Source organism: Cherax quadricarinatus, chromosome 32 (assembly GCF_038502225.1).
Source record: "Cherax quadricarinatus isolate ZL_2023a chromosome 32, ASM3850222v1, whole genome shotgun sequence".
Classification (NCBI taxonomy): Eukaryota; Metazoa; Arthropoda; class Malacostraca; order Decapoda; family Parastacidae; genus Cherax; species Cherax quadricarinatus.
The window spans coordinates 1281283-1302676 of NC_091323.1; the positions used below are offsets into that span (position 1 = coordinate 1281283).

Here is a 21394-nt window from a genome sequence, read left to right on the forward strand (position 1 = left end):
AGAGATAAGCGATGATTCCAGGATTCTTCTGTATTGAGTGTTGTCTTCTGTGGCTATAAGTCTTGAGTTTCTGTAGTTAATTAAATGGTTGTGTGAATTGCGATGTTGTACACAGGCATTCCTTGTATCGTCAGTCCTGCTTGCATATTGGTGTTCTGAAATGCGTGTTAACATAAGAACATAAGAAAGGAGGAACACTGCAGCAGGCCTGTTGGCCCATACTAGGCAGGTCCTTTACAATTCATCCCACTAACAAACATTTGACCAACTCAATTTTCAATGCTACCCAAGAAATAAGCTCTGATGTGTAAGTCCCACTCAAATCCAACCCCTCCCACTCATGTACTTATCCAACCTAAATTTGAAACTACCCAAAGTCCTAGCCTCAATAACCCAACTAGGTAGACTGTTCCACTCATCAACTACCCTATTTCCAAACCAATACTTTCCTATGTCCTTTCTAAATCTAAACTTATCTAATTTAAATCCATTACTGCGGGTTCTCTCTTGGAGAGATATCCTCAAGACCTTGTTAATATCCCCTTTGAACATCAAAATGGTATACAATACCGACAGGTTGTTAGGTAAGACACATATGCAACAGTTAGACAACTTTATTCCGAAACGTTTCGCCTACACAGTAGGCTTCTTCAGTCGAACTGAACTTCTCCAGGCCGAGGGACTGACAACCTCAAATTCTACGACTTTAAGGGTGATGGACTGATTACATCGTCTTCACATCTCTACTGTTCCTGCCTACTTTCTGTATTCGACTGAAGAAGCCTACTGTGTAGGCGAAACGTTTCGGAATAAAGTTGTCTAACTGTTGCATATGTGTCTTACCTAACAATATCCCCTTTATTAATACCTATCTTCCACTTATACACTTCGATCAGGTCTCCCCTCATTCTTCGTCTAACAAGTGAATGTAACTTAAGAGTCTTCAATCTTTCTTCATAAGGAAGATTTCTAATACTATGTATTAATTTAGTCATCCTACGCTGAATGTTTTCTAACGAATTTATGTCCATTCTGTAATATGGAGACCAGAATTGAGCTGCATAATCTAGGTGAGGCCTTACTAATGATGTATAAAGCTGCAGTATGACCTCTGGACTTCTGTTGCTTACACTTCTTGATATAACTCCCAGTAATCTATTTGCCTTATTACGTACGCTTAGGCATTGCTGTCTTGGTTTAAGGTTGCTGCTTACCATAACCCCCAAGTCCTTTTCGCAATCTGTATGGCTAAGTTCTACATTATTTAACTTATAAGTGCTAGGGTTATGGACACTTCCGAGCTTCAGAACCTTGCATTTATCTACATTGAACTGCATCTGCCACTTTTCTGACCAAGAGTAGAGTTTGTCTAAATCCTCCTGAAGTTCCCTAACATCTACGTTTGAATCAATTATCCTACCTATCTTCGTGTCATCGGCGAATTTGCTCATATCACTAGTAATTCCTTCATCAAGATCATTGATATATATTATAAACAACAACGGGCCCAAGACTGATCCCTGTGGAACGCCACTTGTTACTGATCCCCACTCGGATTTAACCCCATTTATGGACACTCTCTGCTTCCTGTCTGTGAGCCATGATTCGATCCACGAGAGCACTCTTCCCCCAATGCCATGAGCTGCTACTTTCTTCAACAGTCTTTGGTGCGGAACTCTATCAAATGCCTTACTAAAATCTAAGTAAATAATATCAAATTCTTTATCGTGGTCAACAGCCTCAAAAGCTTTACTGAAAAAAGTTAATAAATTAGTTAGACAAGACCGGCCTCTTGTGAATCCATGCTGAGTATCATTAATCAAGCTATGCTTATCGAGATGGCTTCTTATAATTTGAGCTATAATTGACTCTAGTAATTTGCCTACAATTGAGGTCAGGCTTATTGGGCGGTAATTTGACGGTAACGACTTGTCCCCTGTTTTAAAAATAGGAATTACATTAGCCATCTTCCACATATCAGACACTACACCTGTTTGAAGAGATAAATTAAAAATATTAGTTAATGGTTCACAGACTTCCATTTTGCATTCCTTTAGAACCCTTGAAAAAACCTCATCAGGACCCGGTGACTTATTTTGCTTCAGTCGGTCTATCTGCTTCACAACCATTTCACTAGTGACTATGATGTTACATAATTTATCTTCTTCTGGCCCACTATAAAAATTAATTACCGGAACACTACTAGTGTCTTCCTGTGTAAAAACCGAGAGAAAATAATTATTTAAAATCGAGCACATTTCATTCTCTTTGTCAGTAAGATGCCCATAGTTATTTTTAAGGGGACCTATCTTATCTCTGACTTTTGTTCTATATACCTGGAAAAAACTTTTTGGGTTAGTTTTAGAATCCCTAGCAACTTTAATTTCATAGTCCCTTTTAGCTTTTCTTATCCCCTTTTTAATGTCCCTCTTAGTGTCAATATACTGATTCATAAGATGACCCTCGCCTCTTTTGATACGCCTATAAATTCCTTTCTTATGCCCTAGTAGATATTTCAGCCTATTATTCATCCATTTTGGGTCATTTCTATTTGATCTAATTTCTTTATAAGGGATAAATGTTCTTTGAGCAGCATGTATTGTGTTCAGAAAACTGTCATATTGATAGCTCTCTTCGTTAGCCCAGTCAACAGATGATAAGTGTTCTCTAAGCCCATCGTAATCTGCTAAGCGAAAATCTGGGACTGTTACTGAGTTATCCCTACTATCATACTTCCATTCAATTCTAAATGTAATTGATTTGTGGTCGCTAGCACCCAGTTCTTCTGAAACTTCTAAATTATTAACAAGGGATTCATTGTTTGCCAGAACTAAGTCAAGCAGGTTATTACCCCTTGTAGGTTCTGTCACAAACTGCTTCAGAAAACAATCCTGAACTACTTCTAAGAAGTCGTATGATTCTAAATTCCCAGTCAAGAAATTCCAATCAATATGACTAAAGTTAAAGTCTCCTAGAATTACTACATTATCGTGCCTTGTGGCCCTAACAATTTCCTCCCATAGTAGTCTTCCCTGGTCCCTATCTAAATTTGGGGGACGGTATATCACACCTAAAGTTAATTTTTCATGCCCCTCTGAAAATTCTATCCAAACAGACTCTGTATGTGTTACTTCAGACTTAATACCCGTTTTAATGCAACAGTTCAAGCGATCTTGGACATACAATGCCACCCCACCCCCCTTCCCGATACTTCTATCTACTTGGAACAATTTGAAACCCTGAATGTGACATTCTGCAGGCATGTCCCGACTTTTTTAATTAAACCACGTCTCAGTAATGGCAAATACATCTATGTTACCTGCACTAGCAACTAGTCTCAACTCGTCCATCTTATTCCTAGCACTGCGACTATTTGTGTAATATATACTTAAGGACCCTCCTTTCTCTTTATCATTACTGCTCCTTTCTGTTATTCCACTAAACCTATTACTGTCCTTGTCAATTAGTGCCACTGGCCTTCCGATATCCACCTCATTTTGCCTATTACTAGTTCTCCTAGTACTCATATTACTACCCTGAGACTTCACAGTTTTCCTGCAGAAACCCATACCACTAACTATTCCTAGTTTAAAGACCTAACAGCTCCCTCCACTGCGTTGGCCAGTGCTCCCACCCCACACCTAGACAAGTGAACCCCATCCCTGGCATACATGTCATTTCTGCCATAGAAGAGGTCCCAGTTGTCAATGAATGTTACCGCATTTTCCTTACAGTATTTGTCCAGCCAGAAATTGACACCAATTGCTCTGGACAACCATTCATTTCCAACTCCTCTCCTTGGCAAAATGCCACATATGACAGGTTTCCCACCCTTCTTCCTAATTATCTCTATTGCTGACCTATACCTGCTAATCAGGTCCTCACTCCTACGTCTGCCAACATTGTTGCCTCCAGCACTGAGACAGATAATAGGATTGCTCCCATTACCTCTCATGATGTCATCCAGACGGCTAACAATATCCTTCATCCCAGCTCCAGGAAAACACACTCTCTGCCTCCTACTCCTATCCTTCAAACAGAATGCCCTATCCATGTACCTAATCTGACTATCCCCAACAACAACAATGTTTTTACCTTCCTTGGCGTCGTCCGTAGTGATGCTCCGAGTAGTCGACTTAAATTCGCCAGGTAGCATTACACCACTTGTAGAATTCGTCATGACGTTCTCGATGGTCTTCGTTGGGGTTTCTAGGGATGTCTCACTCACGTCTGCCAATGCTTCCTTGGTGCTCGTTGTGGCATTCCCAGTAGAACACTCACATTCGTCAGGTAGCACCGAGAATGAGTTGGAAGTTTCCACGGCAGTCTTCTGGTTTCTCGTTGTTTCTGTCTCTCCAACCGTTTTCTTAATCTTCAGCTTGGTTCCATGTTGCCCGACCACTGACCAAGCTCCCCTCTTAACCTGGGGACTCACAACAGGAGGATTACTACGAATCCTCTTGTTCTCCTCCGTTAATCGCCGTATCTCCAGTTTAGCAACTCTGAGTTCTTCTCTCAGCTGCTGGTAAAGCTGCTCAAGAGAGGGCATCCTGGTTCAGATTCACAGAGAGCACACAAACAGGTCTTCACAGAGCTAAGTACACGTCACCACTGAGCTAAGTACACGTCACCACTGAGCTAAGTACACGTCACCACAGCTAAGTACACGTCACCACTGACAGCTTGATTGGTGTCATTGGATAAGGAAGTAAATTCTTGATTGGAGGTCTCTTGATGTTTCGCCCACATATAATTTGTTGCAGTCATTACAAGGGATTATGTATACCCCTGCAGAGGATGGAGGCTTGTCCTGTCTACTACTGGTGATGTCCTTGATGGTCGTGGTTGTGGAGGTAGATACTTGGAATGATGTTTTGGCAAAGATGTTGGAAACATGTTTGGCAATGGAGTTGTTGGGGAGGACTATGTATCTCTTCTCGGCAGTGTCTTCTCTGGGTGTGTTGAAGATGTTCAATGCCCGCCGTCTGCAGTCTCTGATGAAGTGACGAGGATAGTGGAGTTTAGAAAATACTTGTTCAATTATAGTGCATTCTTCCTCAAGGAACTCATTGCTGCAGATTCTGAGTGCCAGAATGTACGGACTGCCAAAGACTCACAAGCCTGGTATCCCACTGAGGCCCATATCCTCGGGAATAGGCAGTGCTCCCCACCAGATCTCAGGAATTCTCGCCAAACACCTCTCTAAACTTTTGGGCACTATCAGTCCAGCACACCTCAAACACTCGGGTGATCTTCTCAATCGCATTCGCAACATCAACATCAGGAACAAGAAACTTTCCAGCCTTGACGTGACTTCCCTATTCACCAAAGTACCTACTACACAAGCCATCGATCTCTTGCGCAGGAAAATTGACGATTCACTTGATCTTCCCATTCCAGCCAGCGATTTCATCGACCTTGTTGAACTATGTGTTGGCTTTACGTGTTTCTCCTTCGAAAATCACCTCTTTCAGCAGACTTTTGGACTACCCATGGGTTCGCCACTCAGTGCAGTCCTGGCGAACTTATACATGGAACATCTAGAAGCCGAACGTTTCTCCACCATTATTCCTTCGTCTGTCACCTGGCTCCGTTATGTTGACGACATTCTCCTCATAACTCCTAAACGCTTCAACGTTCAAGCTCTCCAAGACAAGCTCAACCAGGTCGAGCCTTCAATCCAGTTCACACTTGAAGAAGAAGTCGACAACACTCTTCCTTTCCTTGATGTTCTGCTCTGCAAAGCTGACCACGAACTTCGTTTTAAAGTCTATCGAAAACCCACCAACCAAAACGATCTTCTCCACTTCTACTCTCACCACGACACCAAAACCAAACGTGGTGTGATTATAGGCTTCTTCCTACGTGCACTCAGAATCTGCAGCAATGAGTTCCTTGAGGAAGAATGCACTATAATTGAACAAGTATTTTCTAAACTCCACTATCCTCGTCACTTCATCAGAGACTGCAGACGGCGGGCATTGAACATCTTCAACACACCCAGAGAAGACACTGCCGAGAAGAGATACATAGTCCTCCCCAACAACTCCATTGCCAAACATGTTTCCAACATCTTTGCCAAAACATCATTCCAAGTATCTACCTCCACAACCACGACCATCAAGGATATCACCAGTAGTAGACAGGACAAGCCTCCATCCTCTGCAGGGGTATACATAATCCCTTGTAATGACTGCAACAAATTATATGTGGGCGAAACATCAAGAGACCTCCAAACACGCATTTCAGAACACCAATATGCAAGCAGGACTGACGATACAAGGAATGCCTGTGTACAACATCGCAATTCACACAACCATTTAATTAACTACAGAAACTCAAGACTTATAGCCACAGAAGACAACACTCAATACAGAAGAATCCTGGAATCATCGCTTATCTCTATAACCAACAATTTCAACCAGAACAATGGCTTCTATAACATAGCTGAACCACTCGCCAAGAAACTTCTTCATCGCTATCCCACATAAGAATATAGAACACTGCAGAAGGTCTACAACTTGTCCAATACCCCTGCCAAGCTACCCAAGACTCTATAACCCCACCCGGTAGATCATCAGATGCAGCATTCTCCACCTGACCTCAACATTCTGAACATGACTATAAATACTCTCGTACCTTTCAACCCCAGGTAGATCCGTGTGTGACTTGAAAAAGCCCACTGTGTGGGTGAAACGTTGTCAATAAAGGATCACATTATACTGCATTTGTGTTTATATTTCCAAAGGATCACATTATACTGCATATGTGTTTATATTTCCATTGTGTCGGTATTTTAAACCATTTATTTCCAAGGAGTGGCATCGTTACCTACCCTGTGCTTTGTTTGCCATGAGGGAAGTTCCCAGTGACTCTTTGGGGTTTTCACCTTTTGAACTTCTCTATGGTAGACAGGCCAGAGGCCCATTGTCCATCCTTCATGACTTATGGACTAATGAGGAGGTGAGTGCTGAGGTTCAGTCTTCCTACCAGTTTCTCCTTGACCTTAGATCCAAACTTGAGGAGACCTCTGACATAGTTTCGAAAAACATAAGCTTGTTAATGGACCAGTACAAAACCTATTTTGATTCCAAAAGTCAGAGGAGAAGTTTTAAAGTAGGGGATGAAGTTCTTGTACTTTTGCCGATCAAGTCAAATAAATTATTAGTAGCATGGAAAGGTCCATATAAAGTATTAAAAATTTGTGGGAAAGTTGACTACCTCATAGAAGTCAAGGGGAAACCTAAGCTTTATCATATCAACATCCTTAAGAAATATTACCGAAGAAATTCGGTTAACTGCCTTAATAACTTTGACTTAGTTTTTCCACATGATCTTGATACGACAACTGAAGAATGTAAGGTGTGCGTAATTGACACCTCTAACTTAGACTATGATGAAGAACTACATGACTTGGTGACTCTTGACCACTCGGACGCAACCAACATTAATATTAATGAATCTTTGGGTGACCATAAGAGACATGAACTACTTCAATGTGTGAGTAACTTTTCAGACGTCTTTACTGATATTCCAGGTGTTACCTCCACCGTAGTCCATAAGATTGACTTAGTGACGGACAATCCTATCAAACGAAAATTATACCCAGTTCCAGTTCACCGAGAGGTAGACAAATTATTAAAACTAAAGATCATTGAACCTTCAGTATCTTCATATTGTTCACCAGTAGTCATGGTTAAGAAGGAGGATAATTCATATAGACTTGCTATTGACTTCAGAGGCCTTAATGCTATAACTCGGAGGGATGCTGAGCCTATGCCCTTAATAGATAGCGATCTACACAAATTTTATGACGCTTCCTTCTTTTCAGAGATTGATATTGCGCAGGCATATCATCAAGTAATGTTAGATCCTTCTTCTAAGCAGTACACCGCTTTTCCTGCACACCAAGGACTGATGGAATATAGAACTATGCCCTTCGGTTTGGTAACTGCCTGTGCTACCTACGGGAGACTGATGAGAAAGGTCTTGGGTAATATGCCAAATGTTTCAGATTATTTTGATAACATTTACGTAATGACATCCACATGGGGCGAGCGTATCCAAACATTAACATCAGTTTTACGTAGGTTACGCTCATATGGCCTCACTGCCACGCTGAAGAAATGCTTCCTTGGGTATAACAAAATTAGATATCTTGGACTGATACTTTCTAATACTCTCTGCAGCCACTCCCCAGTAAGATCAAAGCTTTATTAGAATTTAAATTCCCCAAAACCAAGAAGCTCATGCGTAGCTTTCTTGGTTGTGTAAATTTTTATGCATGGTTTATCCTGAACCTTACTGATCTTACAGGCATCTTATCCGACTTCCTTAAAAAATCTGTGAAGGAACATCTTGAACTTTCCGACGTAGCTCGGGAAAAGTTTAATGAGATTAAAAGTATCTTTTCGAAAGACCCTATACTTAAGATTCCAGATATTAATAAAACATTTTGTTTAAGAACTGATGCCTCCAATACTGGCTTAGGTGCGGTGCTACTACAATACCATGATGGTACTCCCTTCCCTGTATGCTTCCTAAGCCGGAAACTCCTTCCCGCAGAAACGAGATACTCCACCATAGAAAAGGAATGTTTGGCCCTTGTTGGGGTATCTCCAAACTTAAATTTTATTTGCTTGGAAAAGAATTCATTTTAGAAACGGACCACAAACCTTTGATACATCTAGAAACATTTAAGGGAACCAACAGTCGCCTCTTGAGATGGACATTGGCACTCCAGGCTTTTAAGTTCCATATTGTGTATATCAATGGTTCATCCAATTATTTCTCTGACTGGTTAAGTCATGACAGTCAGTAGAAGATTTCTTGCCTTACGCGACTTCCATATGTTAGAACTTTTTTCTTGCATATTCTTCATATACTCCTTGACTATAAGTCTTGGTATGGGGGAGTGTGAGGGAAAAGTTCAATAGATAGGAGTAGAGAGGGAGTATATAGTAACAATAGTTTCATTGCCGGCTAGTTGTTAAGGTAGGGTAAGTCAAGCTCCCGCTATTCCCGCCTTTTTTCCCCTCCCCGAAAGTGATAGTTTGACTGCCGGCTGCTTGTTAAGGTAGGGTCAGTCTAGCTCCCGCTATTCCCGCCTTTCCCCCCCCCCCCCGAAAGTGATAGTTTGACTGCCGGCTGCTTGTTAAGGTAGGGTAAGTCAAGCTCCCGCTATTCCCGCCTTTCCCCCCCCCCCCGAAAGTGATAGTTTGACTGCCGGCTGCTTGTTAAGGTAGGGTCAGTCTAGCTCCCGCTATCCCTTCCCCTCCTTCTTCCCCCCCCCGAAAGGTGACTTGTGGGGCTCCAGTCCAAACAGTAATCACTAGACTCACAGCTCCCAGCACTACTGTAAGTACATGCCTGCCTTGTATTCTAATGGTTTTATTGGTTGAAAGCTTCACTTTTGACCAATAATAAACTTAGTCCTTTCAGTCATGCTCTAGGTTGACTGTTGTAATAATCACCACATCTTTTAGGTATTGTACTTATCATGGAGAGTGATTTCTTAAGCAGTGGGTAACCTGTCTATCTTTCCAGCTTGGATGACAGAGAGGGTCACCTGCCAATCAACGAGCAGAACTGATGGAGATGGACTAACGTCCTGAGACTTCCCCTTTTTGGATTTAATTACCTGTGCACCTGTATGAAATTGCAGGACGTAACCCCTCATCATTGCAGCGGTAAAGAACCTGCTTTCCTGTCATCGGGATATAATACTCAAGGCTATACTGTGAAGAACGAGCCAGTGGGTTGTAACCAACACCTGCGACCCCCCCCCCCATCATCGGCAACGGCTACGATTTCAACAACAGTGTCACCAACACCAGGCACCCAAGTTTTATATATACATATTAGCGTTGAATTCAGTTATTTATATTTTTCATTTTTCATTTTCTTTAATGTAGGATTAATATTTGTTTTATATTTTATATTTTCTACATAATAAAGTGTTTATGTTTGTTATTATTTCTTTTTCTATTCATTAATTTTCCTGAGGAGGAGCCAGCCTTGGTAATACTGTCTGAAGTTGTTACAGGGCTGAGTAAGCCGTCACAGCCTTGTGGATCAAGAGTTTTTCACTGTGATAGCCTCAGACTTAACTCCGTTTGCCATTATTCTTTATTTTCTACTGACTAGAAAGTTAAAAGTCCTTCTGCCCACTTTACCAGTTATTCGTTTAACATATATTTTGTACGCTATTACGTAATGATTGCACTCGTCGAAGCGATTTGCAAAGTCTATGTATACTACATCCGTATTCTATTTGTCCTCCAGTAAATTCAAGACTATATCATAGTGGTCCAGTAGTTGCAAAAGGCAGGAGCGAACTGCTCTAAACCCATGCTGCCCTGGGTAGTGCAACAGTTGGGTGTCATAGTGGTAGATAATCATACTTCTTAGAGCTCTTTCGAAGATTTTTAAAGTTATCAGTCTATAATTCTCTGCAATGCTTTGCTGTCACTTTTATGGAGTGGGACTATATCCGTTGTTTTCAGCGACTGTGGGATGACACCCGTGTCTAGGTCGTACTCAAGGCAGACAAAAGGGGTTTCTTGCATTTGTTGATGAACACGGATCCCACGAGTCCGGTCCTCAAGCACAGGACATGGAAATACTGTAACTGTTTTTTTTTTTTTTTTTTTTTTTTCAAAATCCAGTGGGGTTAGAATCATGTCAGAAATTTGGCCTATAGTGACAAAGTTTTGAGACTTGCTTATGAAAAATTTACTCGGATTGTCGAGCTTTAATGTAAATAATGGTTCGCTTCAGTATTAGTAATCTGTGCAGTCCACGAAACTTAGTTTCCACTTAAGTGTACCTTACATTTGGCAGCTCTCTCGCCCTAGGTACATGTGAATGTATTTCCCTATTAGCTGGTTCTTAAATCACTAATACGCCACTAATTCTCCTCGAGATCAAAGGGAGGTGATATGAGAAGGTTGTGGAGGGTGGTTGTGGAGGAGGGGTTAGCCGTGCTGGAGGGGCATTGGAGTAGTTTGTGTAATCCAATAATTCAACCTACTTCTATTACATTCCTTACTCTGTATAGCAGCCACACAATGTACAAATCAAGTTCATTATTTCTTTCCTATGGGTTAATTATCTCGTCGGATACTAGCACGATGTTAGGTGAGGTTTGGTGGTGGTGGGTGGATCTTATTACCTATTGTGTGGTTACGCTGCCAAGCCTAAGAGATAGTCAAAAAAATCCCCGAGGGGAATACAAAAAACTTGTCCCCTCTCCTTCGTGGATCATAAGATTATTGTTGGTACTATACGCACCGGTTTTTAATTATACCTTCAACTCTGATTAAGTACAGTTTCTAGTACCAGTGACTGAGTTGGGATGTTTGTGGCACTTCTGCACAGCTGATGCCACACTGTAGTGTAATTGCTAAATGTTTGTAAATTCACTAAACATGTTAGTGGTCCCGCGTACCACTGTATATGGTTACCTTATCACTCACTGCATGTGTATAACTCAATCTTCTGAGTGAACATTTGAGACATTTTTCAACGTGGGTTTGTTGACCTCACTCAGCTGGTTGAGGGGATTCTTTACGTCACTCAGCTGGTTGAGGGGATTCTTTACGTCATTCATCTGGTCGAGGGGATTCTTTACGTCACTCAGCTGGTTGAGGGGATTCTTTACGTCACTCAGCTGATTGAGGGTATGTCTATAGCAGGCCTACCACACCTCACTAATTTTTTCTCATATATTATCACTATACTGTGTTTATCACTACTGTTATTCGCAATGTAAACACTAAGAGAACACTTACCTTACACTGCAGTATTGTGGAACCGTCGTGTTCATCACTGCACACAAAGGTGGTTGTCCACAGACCTCTGAATGTAATCGTCCCCAAACTCACTTCACATTTAATTACATAATTCTCTTTTCCGGTGATAGACAATTTGTTTACCTGAACTAATCTACTCCCTTCACTACGGTTACACTATTAGTCTAGATTCTCATTAACCACTCCACGGAAAACAAGTTCAACATTAATAACACTTTCCACGAATTGAAACACTTTTATTCCTTTCCCAGCGACACTTGATTTAATCTGGGTCCCTGGGACTGCCAATATTTTATATATTTCCTCTTAGAGTATACAAAGGATTCCGTATATATTGTTTACGACCGACAAAGCAATCATTCCCGGCATCACTGTCTCTTTTCTGCAGTTTTTACCTTGAAGGGAAAACTGTGGGAAAGAGACACACGTACCGAGTGTGTGTGTGTGGACAAAGCAATGAATGAAATGGGTTCAGTGGCATAGCTTCAAACACTGAAAAAAGATGAAAACAAATTCGGTGACAGTGGAGAGTAAAATTTATATTCGCAGGTGAAGATTTGACCATTGTATGTTCAAAATAATTTGAAATTGTTGTTGTTATTAGGCCACTTAAAATAATTTTCGTTGCACCTATTCTGAGTGAATTTAATACTGAATGGCAGATGCGTTTTTGGACCAGTACAGAGCCTAGTGAGTTTCCTTTGAGTGCCGGAAAATTTGTGGGTGCAGAAAAATAGTATAAAAACAACATGGAATCGTTTGAATCTTTGCAATAACTGGAGAATGATTTATTTGACATGCTTCAAATTTTGAACACTGGTGCGTTGTTTTGAACACAAGGTTCACGCTGCCGTAGCTTACTTTGAACTCTAAATTTCAATTTGCCATTGTTAAGCAAATTCCTTTCCTTGTAAATGCTGGTATATCTTAATAGAAAGTATTATTTGTAATAATTTTGGATTTGTGTAGGTGCCATTTTTATCAAACTGGATTTTTTTTTATAATTAAAATATTTATATGCTTGTAAAGAAAATTAAATGTAATGTAAATTAAAAAAGTAAACTGGAAAACATAAAAATCCAAGATTTCATGGTGTTTTTAAATTTGACGATGGGAGACTTAACTAATTTTCTGAACATTGTCAGGAAAATTTCCGTTTGCTCTCTCGCAAATTTTCGTTTGTTACTCAAGAACAGGGTATTCGATCTGCAAAAAGGCTGGTATTCCTACGTATCATGCTCTCTAAATTCTCTTTTTAAATATCACTGGAATTTCACTGGTCATTTCCCACTTCTCACTTCATTTCGTTATTACATCCGACCTCCTCTTACCTCTCGTTGGTACTGAGAGTCAGCACACTGGGTATTTTATATATACCATACCTCTTTTCCTGTTGCTCTTCCTGACTCATTCTCTGCAGAAGAATCGATGCCAGTAATTACCAGCTCTGTTGTTTTCTGCAGCAAAGATTGAAATCCCAAGAACTTCAGACTTTTAACTCTCCCATTTAATAACCTTCTAACTTGTCTTTCACACGTTGCGAAATCTCGTCAACACTTTCCAAGTGCCAGATGTCTGCAGCTGAGCCTAATGATATCCATATCCACAAGCTTTTCAAGTAGACCCCATGGCGTTCATCGACCTCTTACAGTAAAATTCGTTTTGTTACGAGTCCCTAGCTAAAGGGAAGGTGTGACTGGACGAATTTCAGCCAAATTACCTTCAGAGACACCGGCAGTTATCTCATCTTGTCGAGAGATGCACTTCCCATAACAAATGACACATATACCAAGATAGATGACCTGTAAGAAGCCTATGGTTGTACTGTAATAAAAGTATCTCTTTAGAAAGTGTATATAAAGATAGGTAATTATACTGGTTACATTTCAGTGGGTATGACTATTAGTTGGTTTCCTATCAGTTCAGTAGGTTTGTTGATAATGATATTTGTAAAGAACCACTTGTCATTGATAATCCCATTGACGAAAATTATCCAGTAGAAGCTTGTAGAGAGAAACCTGTTTTTACTCGGGCTGTGTCAAAGATTCAGTAACTATCCTTGCCTCATGCAGAGTTAGTTGATGATAATCATTTGTGTCTCAACACATTGTTCACTGATGCACTGAACTCAGGATCATTAAATGACTGCCCCCCCCCCACTAGTGAACCTAGTCACAACACTACTGACATTAAAGCTCACACTAATGAGGATTTGATCAAGGATCAGTTTGTTGACCAGTCTCTAGAGAGACTGAGAAATATAACAGTAACTGATAGTGAAGCGAAAGATCTCCATAAGTGTTAGTATTATAGTAACGGTGCACTTATGTAGGTTAACAGCTGACAGTGTCTCCACCACAATGAAGCACAATGTAGTCTTAACAGAAACATTTCGTGAGTTAGCTATTGGTTTTGGAGGACATTTGGGTGTTATAAAGACACTTTTTAAACTGATAAAACACTTCACGTGGCCTTAAAGAAGGAAACTATCTCTGACCATATGCGGCTTTTCCACGTCTGTCAGATGATGGCCAAGCCTGCCCATGCACTTCCATCTGCTCCTCTTATTCTTGTCACCGCTCGTAATAGATTGTGTTCGCCCTCTACCTAGAAGCAAACCAGGAAACCAGTACTTGGTCACTATTATCGCTGAAGCGACACGATATCCCGCAGCTATTCACATGAGAAAAATTAATGCTCGTGCTACTGTGAAGCATTAATGGGATTTTTTCCTCAAGTTGGACTGGCAAGTGAGATTCAGTCGGATCAGAGATCTAGCTTTACTTCTAACATGTCTTATCCCGCCTAGAAATGAGGTCTGTTCTGTCTACCAGTTATCACTCACAATCGCAAGGTGTTCTAAGGAGATTTCATCAGACGCTGAAGTCCATGAAAAGTACTTACTGTGAACATTTTTTTGTAGATGGGGATGAAAAGACATCTTTTCTTCTGTTCGCTATGAGGGAAAGTAAACAGTGGCAGTAGAGTCAAAACCGTCATTGAGAACGTCACCTTCAGTAATGCAAAAACATTTGAAAACTGCTAGAGCTAGCATCAAAAGACCTAGTTACTGCCCCGGCTAGGATGAAATAACATGAGAAGCATGCTGTCTCTCGTTCTTTTAAAGTTGGTGGTAAGGTGATGGCTCAGAAATTAGTACCAGGTCATGTTCTACATGCCAGGTATGATGTTTCCTAAAGTAGTCAGGAAGCTTGGTCAGGAGAAAAATCAGATCATGTGTACCACATTAATCAACTCAAGGCTTACCACGCTAGTCTTCTACTTGTTACTGCTGTGCTTCCTAGGATGGAGAAAGATTACGTCAGTCTGCCTGACGTCTCTAGACGCATAAAAAGTTCAGTGACTCTACAATCACTCATTAATTTTCTTGGTAACGTTGACGCTGATAATGCTAGTGATGTTATTGTCACTAGTATTATAGTGAAGACTATTGTTTGTTCAGCGACGTTCCTAAACGCGGTACTCTTGGTGTACGTGACCTGGATGTACACGCTGCATCCCCATTAAAGGAGCCCTACATTCAGTAAACTCTTCTTGTTGCATATAGATGCGAATGATTATGCTGTGGATGTTGTGCTTCTATAGATGACAGGCAATGACACTCCATCCTATGTAATTTTTCCCATAAATTCAAATGTCACCAGAAAAACTAAGACAATTCAAAAAGAGGCCTTAGCTCTTATGGTAGCATCAGAGATTTTTGGTGTATATCTGGCATTTCTCAATTCAAAATTACAGCATTTTCAGACCACATCCTTCCCAATTTTATAAATACTATGAAATAAAAAAAATGGTAGGATAATGAGACGGGTCCCTTTATCCAGCTTTTTCCTATTAGTATTTAACACATAAGTTGTCGTTGTAATGTCACAGAAGACTCTTTCGTGTCCTTGATTGCAACTGACAGTAAAAATTAAAGTAATTTTGTGTTAGATACTTTTTTGCTTATTACTTTCATTAAATTCGTTAGGATAACTAAACCACTCAGCCCACTTACGTATATACACTTACCCATGCTTAATAATTAATTTTTTATATATAAACAGCAATGGTGTCCCGTCTGAAGGCTGATGAATTCACTGATGGAGAGAGTTGAGTGCTGAGCTGCGATGTGGTGCAGGTGACATTCGCCTAAGAGCCGAGCTCTCCACAATAAATATTCCAATCAGCCACAATTGTGGCTGATTGGAGTCATGACCAACAGGAAATACGCCCGCCACTGTTTTCTGTGGCACATCTCTGCAGTGACAGAGACACTGAAAGTTGAGAATTCGATGTGCATGGCACATGAGTGACTCCCACATATTGCGATGTATAAAGTGACGACATATGTAATAGATGTTTAACTCTCCTCCATATGTAACCGTTTGTCGTGCGAAAATAACTCCATAATTATGTAGATATATTTTCTTTCATCTATTATTGCCGATTTTTTCGTTAATAGCTAAAACGAAAACTTCTTGCTTTGTGTTATTATTTGACTTACATTTGAACTTATGTTCGTTGGTAGGATGCAACAACTACAACTCTACATGTGCTCACTAAGTTAGAGATTTGATTGGCTGCCAGTACTGGAAACTACCTGCCCGCTTATTTTATTGTTGGCACAACGAGTGTTAGGCTTGCACGAGTCACCTCACGTGACTTTGTCTTTGCAGGGTCTGCCTAGCTCTCTTTCACTGCTTCTTGTGGTGGAAACACCACTGCTCTGTCTGGGAGAATGTTCTTCTCCTCAACTCGTGTTATTTAGACTCTTTATGTCTCCCTTGGGGAGCCGGGACATACATTTTGTCTCGTGAAACAGCCTTTATAACCCTGGTCCAGACCAACTCTTGAACTACATTTCTTGTGGCATCTACACACTGGAGTTTTTTGCCAGTTTATGGAGGATTTGCTGAAGGTCCCCAGTTAGTCATTTTGGTTTCGTACTCTCTTGCCTGATACTGTAACGTTCATGACTCCTTCGAGCATTATTGTTGTTCAGTAAATTGGTCGCCACTTTGTTCTAGCAAGCTGTTTGATTGATGGTTTAGAAATTAGCTTATTCACGGATTTGTTTTTGTCATTCACATTCTGAGTTAAGTCTACTGAGCACACACACACACACACACCCGGATATCAGATCCTGAGGAAAGATAGAGGTAGCAGAGGGGGAGGAAGAGGAGGAGTTGTACTGCACTTTAAAACCCGATGGGTATTTTAGAAAATGAAAGGAATGGGCGAAAGGGTGCTCCATAGTAGAAACAATTCACTGCAATTACCACGCTAAGGTGGTATTGAGGGATATACAACCCGCCACAGAACTGCAGGAAGCCAAAAGAAGACTAAGAAGAGAGTAACAGAGCAATGGTGGACGCACTAGCTGAGATGGCCAGAATAGCTCACACAGGTAGAGCAAACAAGGAGATTGACTGGGAAAACCTGGAACCACATGGATGTCCTGAAACCAGAGAGAGCCAAGTTGATGGACGTGGTACTGGAAAACCTCATGCATCAACATGTTAGGGACACTACCAGAGAGAGAGGTGAGGATGAACCAGCAAGACTAGACCTCGTATTCACCTTGAGTAGTTCAAACATCACATGAGAAGTTCAAACATCATATGACTAGTTCAAACATCACATATGAAAGACCCATCGGAGCTAGTGATCACGTGGTTCTAAGCTTTGAATACATAGAGTTACAAGTGGAGAGGGTAACAGGAGTAGGATGGGAAAAGCCAAACTACGAAAGGCGGGACTACACAGGCATGAGGAACTTCCTGCAAGAAGTTGAGTGCGAAAGTGAATTGGTAGTAAAATCTGTAAACAAAATGATGGACTAAATGACAACAAAATGCAGGCAGGCCGAGGAGAGGTTTGTTTCCAAGGGATACAGAAATAATGGGAAGACCAGAAGGAGTCTTTGGTTCACCCAAAGGTGTTGGGAGGCAAAAACTAAGTGTGCTAGAGAATGGAAAAAGCACAGAAGACAAAGGACCCAGAACAATAAAAATAAGTCAAAGAGCCAGAAATGAGTATGCACAGATAAGGAGGGAGACCCAGCGAAAATACGAAATCAACATATCATCGAAAGTCAAGTCTGACCCGAAGCTGTTGTAAAGCCACATCGGGAGGAAAACAGCAGTCAAGGACCAGGTAATCAAGGTGAGGAAGGAAGGTGGGAAGATCACAAGAAACGACCAACAAGTATGTGAGGAGCTCAACATGAGTAATAAAGAAGTATATACAGCGCAAACATAAAGGACTCTGGGTAGTCAGAACAGAGAGGTACGCCAACAAGGGATGTACCAGCAAGTGTTAGATGAAATACAACCAAGGAGTAGGTGAAGAAGCTACTAAGTGAACTTAATACCTGAAAGGTGGTGCGACCGGACATCTCTCTGTGGGTCCTTAGAGAGGGAGCAGAGATGATATGTGTATCACTAACAACAATCTTCAGCACATCCATTGAAACTGGACAACTACCTGAAGATGGAAGACGGCAAATGTACTCCCAGTTTTTAAGAAAGACACGAGGCATTAAGCTACAAACCATTGTCTCTGAAGTGTATAGTATGCAAAGTCATGGAGAAGATTATCAAGAGCAGAGTGGTTGAGCACCTAGAAAGGAACAAGCTTATAAAAGACAACCAACACGGTTTCAGGGAAGGGAAATCCTGTGACACAAACCTACTGGAGTTTTATGACAAGGTAACAGAAGTAAGACACGAGGAAAAAGGGTGGGTAGATTGCATTTTCTTGCAGTACAAGAAGGCTTTCGACGCAGTTTCTCGCAAGAGATTACTGAAAAAGCTAGAGAATCAGGCACGCATAACAGTAATGGCACTACAATGGATCAGAGAATACCTTACATAGAGGCAACAACTAGTCATTGTACGTGACTAGGTGTCAGACTGGACGCTTGTGACAAGTGGTGTTCCACAGGGGTAGATCTATGATCTATGACCAGTGCTGTTTTTTGTATATGTGAATGACATGATGGAAGGGACATATTCAGTAGTGTCCCTGTTTGCAGATGATGTGAAGTTAATGAGGAGAATTAAATCGGACGAGTATTAAGCAGGACTACAAAGAGAACTGGACAAGCCGCAAGCCTGGTCCAGCAACTGGCTCCTCGAATTTAACCCCGCCAAATGCAAAGTCATGAAGATCGAGGAAGACCGCAGACGGAGTATAGGCTAGGTGGCCATTGAATGCAAACCTCACTCAGGGAAAAGGATCTTGTGGTGAGTATAATACCGAGCACATCTCCTGAGGCACAAATCAACCAGATAACTGTTGCAGCATATAGGTGCATGGTAAACCTTATAGCGTTCCGATGCCTCAGTAAGGAATCGTTCAAGACTCTGTACACCGTGTACGTCAGACCCATATTGGAGTATGCAGCACCAGTTTGGAATGCACACCTGGTCAAGCACGCCAAGAGAAAGTGCAAAGGTTTGCAAGAAGACTAGTCCCAGAGCTAAGAGGAATTTCCTACGATGAAAGGTTAAGGGAAATCGGCCTGACCACGCTGAAGGACGGACAGCAGAGTCAGGGGAGATATGATAACTTCATACAAAACACTGAGAAGAATTGGCAAGGAGGACAGGGACAGAATGTTCCAGAGATGGGTCACAGAAACAAGGGGTCACAATTGGAAGCTGAAGACTCAGATGAGCCAGAGAGATGTTAGGAAGTATTGCTTCAGTCACAGAGTTGTCAGAAAGTGGAATAGTCTGGAAAGTGACGTAGTGGAAGCAGGAACCATACATAGTTTTAAGACGAGGTTTGATAAAGTTCATGGAGCAGGGAGAGAGACCCTAGTAGCGATAAGTGAAGAGGTGAGGCCAGGAGCTATGAATCGACTCCTGCAACCACAAATGAGTGCACCATACATACATACACACATACATACATACATATAGTACTCTTGAATATCTCATCACAGCAACGTGCCAGATGTTATACATTACGAGAATTACATTGCACAGTTTGTTACCCGAAGTTCCCATAGCACCATACGTATGTTAAATACAGAATAAGTATATAAAATTATAATAAACTATACTCAAGAACTGTGTAGGAGCCTATCTCTTTTCTTATTTAATTGACGTAAATATTACCACCTATATACCTTGGTTATTATAGATCTCAACTCTTATTTGGTTGACTTGATCTAAAAGCACTATTGAGAAGCCACATGATTTATGGGATAACTGGACCAGAGCTATATCTAACAAATTATTATACAACCAAAAACAGGTCAGATGTTAAAAGGGGTATAAATACATTGACCTTGTAGTATTCTCTGGATATATCTTCACTTATTGGATATCGCATTTCGTAACATTATCCTATCTATCCTGGCCACTCAGGATTTACTTATATAACTTTCATTGACGTAAAGCACTTTTGATGCTGACTCTCTTCTGACTTTTTTTTACTCAAAAACTATGATTTCGATATAGCTCCAGCTTCCAATAATTCATACCCTCGAAGTGTGCAATGGTTCGGAACCAATGCACACACTTACCCTTCACAAATTCCTCACCACAATGTTCAGTGACGCATGCCGGTTCAACACTATAAAATATTATATTGTAAATCATTATATTGTCACTGTTACGAAGTTGTCTGGCCCATAGAAATAAATTGTTGGTTGGGTCAAAGTATAATAGGCGCTCTCGTAGTGTAGTGGTTATCACGTCTGCTTTACACGCAGAAGGTCCCAGGTTCGAGCCCTGGCGAAAGCATCAGTGTTTTGTGGATGTTTGTGGTTTGGTTGGAGGTTACCTTAGCTCAGACATTGAGGATCGATCTCCGGCACGGGAGAAATGTTGGGTATACTTCTGTAAACTGATTCAAATGAGGCGCGCTGTATCTGCTATAGGAAGAATGGTCACTCTTGGGACTCGTGTTTTATGCTACGGAAAAACAAGGATAGAAAGGATTACTGAGTATCTGTCTAGCGGTACGCTCTATACCAACTCAAGCTTCCTTCTACTGTTACTCATATGGGGACTAGCTAAAAGTTTTTCCCCCTTTCTATCCTCAACACTGATATTCCTACGCATTTCGATTCCCCCATTAGTACTCTCTTCATTATAAATCCCTATGTTTATGCTTCTTGAAAAACACTGGAGTTTCATTGGTCATTAGTAAATGATTGTCATGATATCGATCATGTTCTCACTACAGTTCACTACAGGTCGTCTCCTGAGAGATAGTGCTGTGTCTTGGAAAAACTGAATGGAGATGCTACCTTCACCGCAGAACGTTGAATCGGTTCCCAGCTTTTAAACAAGCCATACTTCATGCCAGCCGTGTTATACAAAGCGTAAAAAGTAATAGTTGTCTGGCTTGTGTGTCCTCTGTCTCGTTCTCTACTTCCATGAGCGCTGTCAGTTCTCTCCGGGACACATCACCTATTCTTTCAGTTGCTGGTGATGGTCTTGCAGACACTGCTGAAGTTGCCACAGCAACTTCCAAAGGCTACTTCAAGTCTACGTACCTGGATCGTATTGCAGGGAATCAACGCTCCGGCGGCCCGATCCTTGACCAGGCCTCCCGGTGGA

At 41.2% G+C, this 21394-nt stretch overlaps 1 non-coding gene across 1 annotated transcript; it reads left to right on the forward strand.

The window, feature by feature from the left end:
* Positions 1-20499: 20499 nt before the first annotated feature.
* Positions 20500-20572, forward strand: TRNAV-UAC (transfer RNA valine (anticodon UAC)). Its single transcript has one exon. It is a non-coding gene; the product is annotated as a tRNA-Val (tRNA).
* Positions 20573-21394: the final 822 nt, after the last annotated feature.